Source organism: Onychomys torridus, chromosome 4, assembly GCF_903995425.1.
Source record: "Onychomys torridus chromosome 4, mOncTor1.1, whole genome shotgun sequence".
Lineage (NCBI taxonomy): Eukaryota > Metazoa > Chordata > Mammalia > Rodentia > Cricetidae > Onychomys > Onychomys torridus.
The window spans coordinates 92684545-92695475 of record NC_050446.1 but is presented as its reverse complement, the minus strand read 5'-3'; positions in this window follow the sequence as shown (position 1 = coordinate 92695475).

The window sequence follows — 10931 nt, the reverse complement described above, 5'->3', positions numbered from 1 at the left end:
CTTTTTCCCGTTTTTGTTGTTGTTGTTGGTTTTTGTTTTTGTTTTTGTTTTTGTTTTTTGTTTTTTTTTTGAGACCTAACATGTACCGTTCACTATCTATTTAAAAATCATAATGGAACAAACTAAAGTTTCTGTTTATTTTTATTATTTTGAGACAAGTCCTTACTGTATAGCCCAGGCTAGGCTGGCCTCAAACTGAAGATCCTCCTGCTTCATCCTCCCAACTAATCCTTCATTTATTTATTTACTTTTTTCTTCCTTCCTTCCTTCCTTCCTTCCTTTCTTTTCTTTTCTTTTTTTTTTTTTTTTTTTTTTTTTTTTTTTTTGAGACAGGGATTCTCTGTATATCCCTGGCTGTCCAGGAACTCACTCTGTAGACCAGGCTGGCCTTGAACTTAGAGATCCACTTGCCTCTGCCTCCCAAGTGCTAGAACTAAAGATGTATGCTAGCATTAGCCAACCCCCTTTAAAAACATTGTTTTGTTTTGTTTTGTTTGTTTTAATGGATGTTTTCGTTGTTGTTTGTGATAGTTCGAATAGGAGTGGCCTCTGCAGACTCATGTATTTGAATGCTTGGTCATAGGGAGTCGCACTATTAGGAAGTGTGGCCTTGTTGGAGTAGGTGTGGCCTTGTTGAGGGAAATGTGTCACTGGGGCCAGCTTTGAGGTCTCAGTGTGTCTCAGTTCATTTCCTGCTGCTTGCCGATCTAGATGTAGGACTCTCAGCTCCTTCTCCAGCACCATGTCTGCCTGCATGCTGCCATGCTTCCTGCCATGATGATAATGGACTAAACCTCTGAACAGTAAGCCAGCCCCAATTAAATGCTTTTCTTTACATGAGTTGCCATGGTCATGGTGTCCCTTCACAGCAGTAGAAACCCTAATGAAACATTGTTTTTTTTGTTTTTTTTTAGACAGGGCCTTACTGAGTATCTCCTGAAACTCTCTATGTAGACCAGGCTGGCTTCAAATTCAGAAGTCTGCCTGCCTCTGTCTCCTGAGTCCTGGGATTAAAAGTATACATGACCATTCCTGGGTGTTTTGTTTCTTTGGTTTAATAAAAAAATAAGTAAAGTTTTATTTTATTTGTATATGTGCATATGTGGCAGGTGTGTGTGTGTGTGTGTGTGTGTGTGTATGTGTGTGTCCAGGGATGTGTGCACATGTGAGTGCAGGTGCCCTGAGTCCAAAAGACAGCATATGATCCTCTGCAGTTGGAGTTACTGGTGGTGGTAAGCTGCCAGATGTGTCTAGCAGGAACCAAATTCAAGTCTTCTGCAGCTTTGGTGACATTGAACTCATGCTCCTGAGGTTGGGCTTGAACTCCTGATTCTCCTGGCTCCACCTCCCAAGTATCAGTCAAAACATTTAACACATTTCATAAAGCTCTGAATGTTAGAACATTTTATTGTTATGATTTCAGTCATAATAGTTAATATTTAATTGATCAGAACAGCATTATATAAGTATTACATGTAAAAAATACATTTTTATTGGCAATGTATCTCTTTTTAAAAATTTATTTGTGTGTGTGTGTGTGTGTGTGTGTGTGTGGTTTGGTGTGTGCACCACAATGCATTTGTACTTGTGTGGGTCAGAGAACAACTTGTCACTTTTCTTCTACCATGTGGGTGTTGGGGACAGAGCTCTGGCTGTCAGGCCTGGCAGGAGACACCGTCCCCTGCTGAGCCAATCTTGCCCTGCCCAGAAATGGATCTCTTAATGAGATGATTAGGCATTTTTTGTTCCTAATTAGTGCATGTGATGTGACGATGATAATGGCTTATTGCTAGACTGACTGACACATTTCAACATCAGTTTCACTCTGTTTGTGGACCACAGACCACCCCCCTCATGAGGTCTCATTATGTTGCTGAGACTGACCATAAACTCTGGGTCCTCCTGCCGTACTGAGCGTTGAGATCCCAGGTGTGCACTACCAGGCCTGGCTCATGCTTGGTCTTTGAGAAACAGTATTCAAATAAACAAATACAGAGTTGGAGACCAGTGTGTATTGCTATAGGGATGTCATTCAAGTCTTTGAACGTCTTCCAAGTTATGTAGTGTTATCGAAGAATCACTGACAGTTTGATTAGTAACTTCAGTGTGGATGAAAACAGAGAACTAGGTTGTGCTCAGCTTGTTTCTCCATCACGACACTGATTTTCTCATTACTTTCCCCACTGCCTCCAGCTGTCATTCTGGGGTGCCTTTTTTTAAAATTTTGAAGTGTGTGTGTGTGTGTGTGTGTGTGTGTGTGTGTGTGTGTATGCGCGCGCGCGCGCGCGCATGTGTGCATGCATGTGTCAGGATGGAGGCCAGAGGACAATCTCGAATACTGCTCTTCAGGTTTTCTCCACTTTTGTGAGATGAGACTCTCTAGCCTGGAATGCTGCAAGCAGACTTAAGCATGTCTGGAATCAAGCATGTGCTACCACATCCAGGACTGGCTTTGTTTGTGTATGGGTGTGCGTGTGTGTCATGTAGGTTCTGAGGATCAGGCTCAAGGCCTTGAGCTTGCAAAGCTTTCGCTTTACCTTATCAGCTGAGCCATCTCCCCAGCCTCTGAGGTTTCTACCTTTAGGGACGTTTCCCAGTGAAGCTCTCCCCTAAGTGAGAGGGGGTAGGTACTTTATATTGATAGTGATCCTTCATACCTACCTCTTATGAATTACTTCTGATTCTTTTTCTTCTTCTGTCCCACTTAAAAAATTGTTTTATGTGTCTAAGTGTTTGTGTGTATGTATGTGTACTACCTGCATGTCCTACTTCTAGGACACCAGAAGAGGGCATCAGAGAGCCTGAAACTGGAGCCATAGATGGTTGTGAGTCACCAGGCAGAGCAGGGAATGGAACCTAGGCCCTCTGGAAGAGCAGTCAGTGCAATCACAGAACCGTCTCTCAAGACCCCTTACCCTCTTTTTAGTATGTAGCCCTGGTGGCCTTGAACTCACTCCTCAGTGCTAGGATTAAAGGGGTGTGCCATCACACCCAACTCACCCCACTTTTAAATGCATCTTTTGCATTTTTTCTCTCCACTTAGTTATTTAGTGGCGGTCGTTGTGGTGCTGTGGGTTGAACCTAGGCCTTTTGTATGCTAGGCAAGTGCTCTACCACTGAGCTACATCCCAGCCCTGCATTTCCTTTGAAGATTGTCAAAGTTAGCCACCATTCTTTCTAGTGTTTACTGGACTCTCTGTCACTTCTGCTCATTCAGATTTTAGTTCCTGGCTCATGGTCTTCCACTCCACAACCACTACCTCATTACTCTCAAGACCTTACCATCCATCCATCCATCCATTCATCCATCCATCCATCCATCCATCCGTCTGTCCATCCATTCGTCCGTCCGTCCATCCATTCATTCGTTCACACAACACATATTTTTGAGCACTTACTTTACAGCAGACAAACTTCCTCAGGTTGAGGCTTAAGGGCTCAATCAGAGAGTCACAGAAACTATCTCAGCCTGGAGGAGCTTACTTGCTCATGGAGCAAGGCTATCTAGCAAAGAACTGAGTCCCGCACAATCTGTCAGGGAGACCTTCTGTGAGCTAGAACAAGACAGATGAGGGGTAGCAGCAGGGATGCTATTTTGGAGGTGGTGGCTGTAGATCTTCCCAACCCCCCCCCCACTCTGAGTTAAGAACCACCCCTCCCTTCTTGTTCCTCAACATCTGCCACCCTCACAGACATACTTCATACCTCGGCTTTCCGAACCCCCTCATCTCCTGTGACATCCTCTGTGACCCTCATCTCCTGTGTTCTCAGCTCATTTTCCCTGTCGCCTCCTCTCCGTTCTTTGTTCCCTTAGTCCATTGAGCTCGCCTCTTCCCACCATCCGCCCCTTTGACCTCCACCAGCCACAGCCGTCTTCAGCCACTTGTAGGAGGCTGCCTTCCCTCTTTCCTCTGAGTTTCCTCCAGCTGTTGCCCTGCCTCACCACACCTGCACTGAGCTCTGTCGCTTGGGGGACATCCGTAGCCAGGCTGACTGGCCACACACGTTTCTGACCACAGCCCTAAGGAGGCCTTCACTTACTCTGTTTCTCTAACTTTCCTGCCCCACTTTCCCAGTGAATCATCTGGCTAAATCTTGGCCACTCTGGGATACCTTCCCTTTGTTCTCACTGATAACTAATGAACTTCCTTCTTCTTTTGAGAGAAAGCAGATGCAGGGCACTTGCCTTCCCACCATCAGGCCGCACATGGCGTCTGTATGTGTGCCCTAGCTACTACTGCCTTCTTTCTCACACGGGGTGAATGAATGCATGTGTGGGTGTGCCCGTGTGTGGCCTCCTCTGGTCCCAGAGCACCACCTGCGTATCACATCTTAATTCTTTTTTGTTCCTCAAGGACTGACTCAGTGACTTTTCTATTGCTGTGATAAGACACCCTTACAAAGGAACTCATCAAAGCAAGTATTTAATTGGGCTTATGCTTTCAGAGGGCTCGAGTCTATGACTGCAGAACAAAGGATGTCAGTAGAAATAGTAAGAGCTTACATCTGATCTGCAGGTAGGAGGCAGACAAGGAGACACTGGGAATAGCATGAGTGTTTTGAACCCCCAAAACCCACTTCCAGTGACATCTCCTCCAACAAAACTGCACCTCCTAATCCTTCCCAAACAGTTCCACCAACTGGAGACCACATATTCAAACATAAGTGCCTATGGGGGTCATTCTTGTTCAAACCACCACAGAGAGTAATCCTTTCTCCCTACTCTGTCCACCTGAGTTCCCTTCCCTCCACTGCCCCTTCCTCAAGCTGATCATTCCCTTCTGTACAGAGTAATGTAACTCTCATCTTAAAACAAACACCTCTTAGACCCTGTCCCCAGCTTCTGTCCTACCCTTTCTGCTCTTTGCACACCCCCTTGTCCCCCTGCTTTCTGCACACCCCCTTGTCCCCCCACTTCTGCACACCTCCTTGTCCCCCCACTTCTGCACACCCCCTTGTCCCCACCCCACCCTGCTCTCTGCACACCTCCTTGTCCCCCCACCTCTGCACACCCCCTTGTCCCCCCACTTCTGCACACCCCCTTGTCCCCCCACTTCTGCACACTCCCTTGTCCCCACCCCACTTCTGCACACCCCCTTGTCCCCACCCCCACCCCACTTCTGCACACCCCCTTGTCCCCCCACTTCTGCACACCCCCTTGTCCCCCCACTTCTGCACACCCCTTCCTTACCCCCACCCACTTCTGCACACCCCCTTGGTCCCCCACTTCTGCACACCCCCTTGTCCCCACCCCACCCCACTTCTGCACACCCCCTTGTCCCCCCACTTCTGCACACCCCCTTGTCCTTACCCCACCCCACTTCTGCACACCCCCTTGTCCCCCCACTTCTGCACACCCCCTTGTCCCCACCCCACCCCACTTCTGCACACCCCCTTGTCCCCCCACTTCTGCACACCCCCTTGTCCTTACCCCACCCCACTTCTGCACACCCTCTTACATCTGTGCTGGCTGTCCCCCCCTTCCCCTCCCTCCCTCCTGCTCCATCAGGCTTTCCTCTCCTCTCCAACACTGAGATTGTCCGAGTCATCAGGGCTCCTGTGGACACAACCCCAGGTCCATTTCTTCTCCTTCTCTCAACAGTCTCTCACTGGCACTGCACGGAAGAACACTGGTTCCTCTGGTTCCTCCGGGCCTTCACCCGGCCGTCAGGACACCACACTGGCCTGCTTTTCTCTCTCCATGGCAGGTATATGTCCCCCTCCTTCCCTGGCTCTCCCTCTTCTTGACCTCTAAATATGAGCGTGGCTTGGGAAATTTCTTTCTTATTTAGTCTCTCCCTGATTAGATCTACCTAAGCCTCTACCCTTAAGTGGAGTTTGGAAATGGGAATCTTTTGCAAGCAACAGGAAGAAAGTAGACAATAAAACAATAAAAAGCCAGGTGGAGGTGTGCACGCCTTTAATCCCAGCACTTAGGAAGCAGGTGGATCTCCATGAGTTCCAGGCCAGCCAAGACCACACAGAGACACCCTGTCTCAAACAAACAAAACAAAAAACCAGTGGGCGTTAGCATGCCTGGCCAGTGGGAGCCCCACTCTGCATTGATGAGCTGTGGAGCAGCACTGTCCATGCCTCAGTGAGATGGCAATGGCTCTAGTCTCTCCCTTAAGCAGTTTTGAGAAATAGGCTTCCTAGAATGAGCAGCTGACTGACTTGGGGGTGTGATTCCAGAGAGCAGCTGACTTGGGGGTGTGATTCCAGAGAGCAGCTGACTTGGGGGTGTGATTCCAGAGAGAGAGCAGCTGACTTGGGGGTGTGATTCCAGAGAGAGAGCAGCTGACTTGGGGGTGTGATTCCAGAGAGCAGCTGACTTGGGGGTGTGATTCCAGAGAGCAGCTGACTTGGGGGTGTGATTCCAGAGAGAGAGCAGCTGACTTGGGGGTGTGATTCCAGAGAGCAGCTGACTTGGGGGTGTGATTCCAGAGAGCAGCTGACTTGGGGGTGTGATTCCAGAGAGCAGCTGACTTGGGGGTGTGATTCCAGAGAGAGAGCAGCTGACTTGGGGGTGTGATTCCAGAGAGCAGCTGACTTGAGGGTGTGATTCCAGAGAGCAGCTGATTTGAGGGTGTGATTCCAGAGAGCAGGAGCGATGGGGAGGGAGAGAAATAGGGGGTATTGGGGCACTGGTACTCAGATATGTTAAGAAGCGAGTTACCTCTATTGGTGGCTGTTCCTTGATCCTTCTGAGATGTAGGAAAGTATTTCAGAATTTACCAGAGAGTTCTGAAGCTTCCACGCAGTACCTCATAGAATGAAACATTCCTATACTCTCTCTCTCTCTGTGTGTGTGTGTGTGTGTGTGTGTGTGTGTGTGTGTGTGGTATGTGAATGATGTACGATATATGTGGGGACCATGTATCAAGATGCATATGTGGAGGTCAGAGGATAACTTAGTGGAGTCTAGTTTTTGTTTTTGTTTTTGTTGTTGTTGTTTTTTAAGACTAATTTCTCTGTGTAGTCCTGGCTGTCCTGGAACTCGGTAGACCAGTCTGGCCCTGAACTCAGAGATCCACCTGCCTCTGCCTCCTGAGTGCTGGGATTAAAGGCGTGCACCACCACCACATGGCTCTTTCTGCCTTTATATGAGTCTCAGAGATGAAGCAACTCACCAGGCTTGTGTGCAACCACTGTTAACCTCTGAGCCATCTTATTGGCTCTTATTCTTGTAATTCTAGGTGGGTCATATGACAGTGCTAAGTATGTTTAATTACTGCCCCGCACTGGCTCAGGAGGTGAGAGACATCATAAAGGTCGGGTCAGGGTGCATTTATGTGACACTTGCCAAGACCTGTGCAAAACTGGCCATTGCAGTGGTGACTAGAACAAGAGGTCGGGGACATTTGTTGGTTTATAAGTAAAGTTTTTATGGTTTAGTTTTTCTTTTATCTATGTGTCTGTGTGTGTGCCTGCATGAATATATACACCATGTGATGCTGGTACCTATGTAGGCCAGAAGAGGGCGCCAGATCCTCTGGAACTGGAATACTGGCAGCTGTAAGTTACCTGATATGGGTACTAAACCTTTTCTCCAGTCCAGTTCAAGGACATTTGAACTAGTACAAGTGTCTAGCATAGATGGGAGATAACTGTGACATTTGCCTCATAGTGTTATTAAGGTGGTTAAATGAATAGATGAGTGTTCAGCCTTCAGCAGTGCCCATCTGCATGGTGGAGACCTTTTCCCTAGTGTCTCTAACATCCTGGAGGCCTGTTGTGTCGAAAGCAGGGCCACATCCCTCCCCTCACCCAGCTCTTTCTTCCATGCTTCTGTCATGAGTTAGATGGCCTGGATTCAGCGCTCTTTCCCTGACTCCTTACACTAGCTCATTATCAAACTGTAACTACAGAATACACCCGCCTGACCTCCTCATTAATCCCTATCACAGAGTGGCCAGTCGCAGCCAAGTCTCCATGAAGCCGTGCCTGGCCCCAGGCCATAGCCTCCCAACTGGTTTCCGGCCTCTTCCTCTCCTCTCCATTGCTGCTGTAGTTTATTCTCCCACAGTGGCCTGAATGACTAAAGGAACTCTCTAATGGCCCGTGATCCTTCTTAAAATAACAGCTTTATTGAGATATAATTCACACACCATGTAATTCACTTGTTTAAAGTGTGCAGTTCAATGGTTTTTTGGTGTATTCATAGGGTTGTGCAAACATCATCACAATCGGTTTTAGAACATTTCCATTATCCTTCCTCCAAAAGGAACTCAGCATCCATTAACGTTCTCTCCCCGTTCCCTCCCAGCCTCCAGCTCCAGGCAACCACTAATCTACTGCTTTCTTTCTCTATGGATCGTTCTATTTTGGATACTTCATGTAAATGGAATCATGCAATTGTTGTGGAATATTATTTTAACTGGGCAAAGATGTGTTACATTTGTTTGTGCTGCGTTTGTTTAATGATGTAAGGATGTGTAGGTGACTTATGTAAAGATGTGCTGCATCTGTTTCACCTTGCCTGCCTAAGGCGCCTGACTGGTCTAATGACAAGATGAATGGGCAATAGCTAGGCAGGAGAGGGATAGCTCCTGCTGCCCGACAGAGAGAATGAATAGGAGGAGAAGAGAGAAAGACAGAAGAGAACAAGGGAGAAAGAGAGGGACGTGCCTGGGGCCGGAAGCCAGGCAGCTGCCAGCCAGGCAGACGTGAGAAGCAGTGAAAGTAATAGATACAGAAGTAAGAACGGTAAAAAGCCTGAGGCAAAAGGTGGATGAAGAGAAACAGGTTAAAAGCCTAGCTAGAGGGCCGGCGTGGTGGCGTATGCCTTTAATCCCAACACTCAGGGAGGCAGAGCCAGGCGAATCTCTGTGAGTTCGAGGCCAGCCTGCTCTGCAGAGCGAGTTCCAGGACAGGCTTCCAAGATACACAGAGAAACCATGTCTAAAAAAAAAAAAAGCTAGCTAGAAATGAGCCTAAGCTAGGCTGAGCATTCATAACTAATAAGAAGTCTCTGTGTCATGATTTGGGGGCTGGTTGATGGCCCAAAAGAAAAAGCTTGGTACATGTAATATATGGCCTTTGTGACTATTTATTTTCCTCTTTATTCCTAAATAAAATCCTAATCCCTGAGTCCAGGCATGATGGTGTATGCCTGGTGGCAAGCATGATGAGTGCTATTCCAGCATTCAGTAGTTTACGGCAGGGGGATGATGGGTTTGAGGTCAGGCTGGCTGGGCTACATAGTGAGACCAGCCTGGGCTATCTAGTAAGACATAAGCCCTATCAGATTGGGCGTGGTGGCACACACCTCTAATCCCAGCACTCTAGGAGGGAGAGGCAGGTGGATCTCTGTGAAGTTGAGGCCAGCCTGGGCTACAGAGTGACTAGCCTGGAACAACACAGTGAGACCGTTTCACTAAAAGCATCAGCAGTCATGGTCAGATGCTGAGAGTAACCCACCTACGGTGTTGGCTGTGGCTCTTGTGGTGTGACCTGTCAGCTCTCCAAAGACATGGGCCCTGGTTTTTTTTTTGTTTGTTTTTTGTTTTTTGTTTTTTTCCAGAGTGTTCCCAGCACCATCACCACAGATCACCCACAGTAGCCACTCACGTAATGCTGTTGAATGAGATATGAATTAATGGATGAGCAAAAACGTTTCCTAACTTTGCAATGGAGCATGGGCACCTTGGCAAAGGGCCTATGCTGCTTTAAAAATAAAAATAGTGTAAAATGCGTGTCTCTGAGCAAGGAAGAAAAGAGAAAGGCCGTTTGGGAAGGCCGAAAAGTCCACTGTAGGTCTGGTCAGTAGCTCTCCCAAAGCAGGCTTTTTGTGTTCCCAAGATCATAATGAGTAAACACTGGATATAGAGTTAAAACAACCAGGAAGCAAGTGTAATCCACTGTGGACAGAGTCACTTTGTCATGGGCACCTGCTTCTCCAGAACTTTCATTTACCTATTTTTAAAAGACACATTTGTATTTATGTGTGTGTGTGTGCCTGAGTGTATGTATACCATGTGCATGAAGTACCAATGAGGTCAGAAGAGGGTGCCAAATTCCCCCTGAAACTGGAGTTATAGATAGCTGTAAGCAATGCTGTGGGTGCTGGGAATCAAATCCAGGTCCTCTGGAAGAACAGCCAGTGCTCTTAACCACTGAGCCATCTCTCCGGTCCCTCTCTCATACAGCTTTGGCTCTGTACACCTGGAGAGAATCAGAACTTGGGGGCACTTTTCAGTCAGAACTTTACACTCTTGGTGTACCACAGGGAACTGCTCTGAATGGTCTGGACCACACAGTGGTCTCCTGACACTGGCCCTGGTCTGGCGCTGGACATCGTTATACCCTGACAGGAAGGTGATTCTAGGTAGAAGTCAAGACCAACGCTTGCGCTATGCTTACCCAGCATGCACCCTTGCCTCTTCCAGGCCCTGGCTGTCACCTTGCAGCTGGTCTATTCCTGAGTTGTAGGTTCTGCCCGGCCTCTCTTTCCCTCCTTCCTACATCTGACCTAGGGGCTACAGATGGGCAGCTCTCAAGTCTCCTTTGCCAAATGGGCTCTACAACTGGGGACCGACGTGGCTCTGGGCCTGAGGCCATCGGGTTTGGTAGGGGAAGTGCTGAATGGCAGCAGTCTGCCTGGGGTTGGCTGCAGAAGAAGCCAGAGCCTTGGACCCTGTCACCGTTCAGGTCTGTCACGTTCCTACTATCCCATCCCTCCACGTCCTCTGGCTTTGGCACTAGGCACAAATGAGTATTCCTTGGTTGTGCCCTGGAAGAGGTACCCAGGTGTCGTCAGCCAGCTGTGCCCTGGAATCTGAGTGTGGGTTTTGCAGGCCAGAGGTAGGGGTCTGGCAATTAGGATGAACTTTGGGTTCAGCTAGTGATTGGTCCAGGGAGATGTCTCCGCAGGAAAGCTCCCAGCACCTGTGGTCTCATTGTGTCAGCCTATTTGGGCTATTCCTGGATCC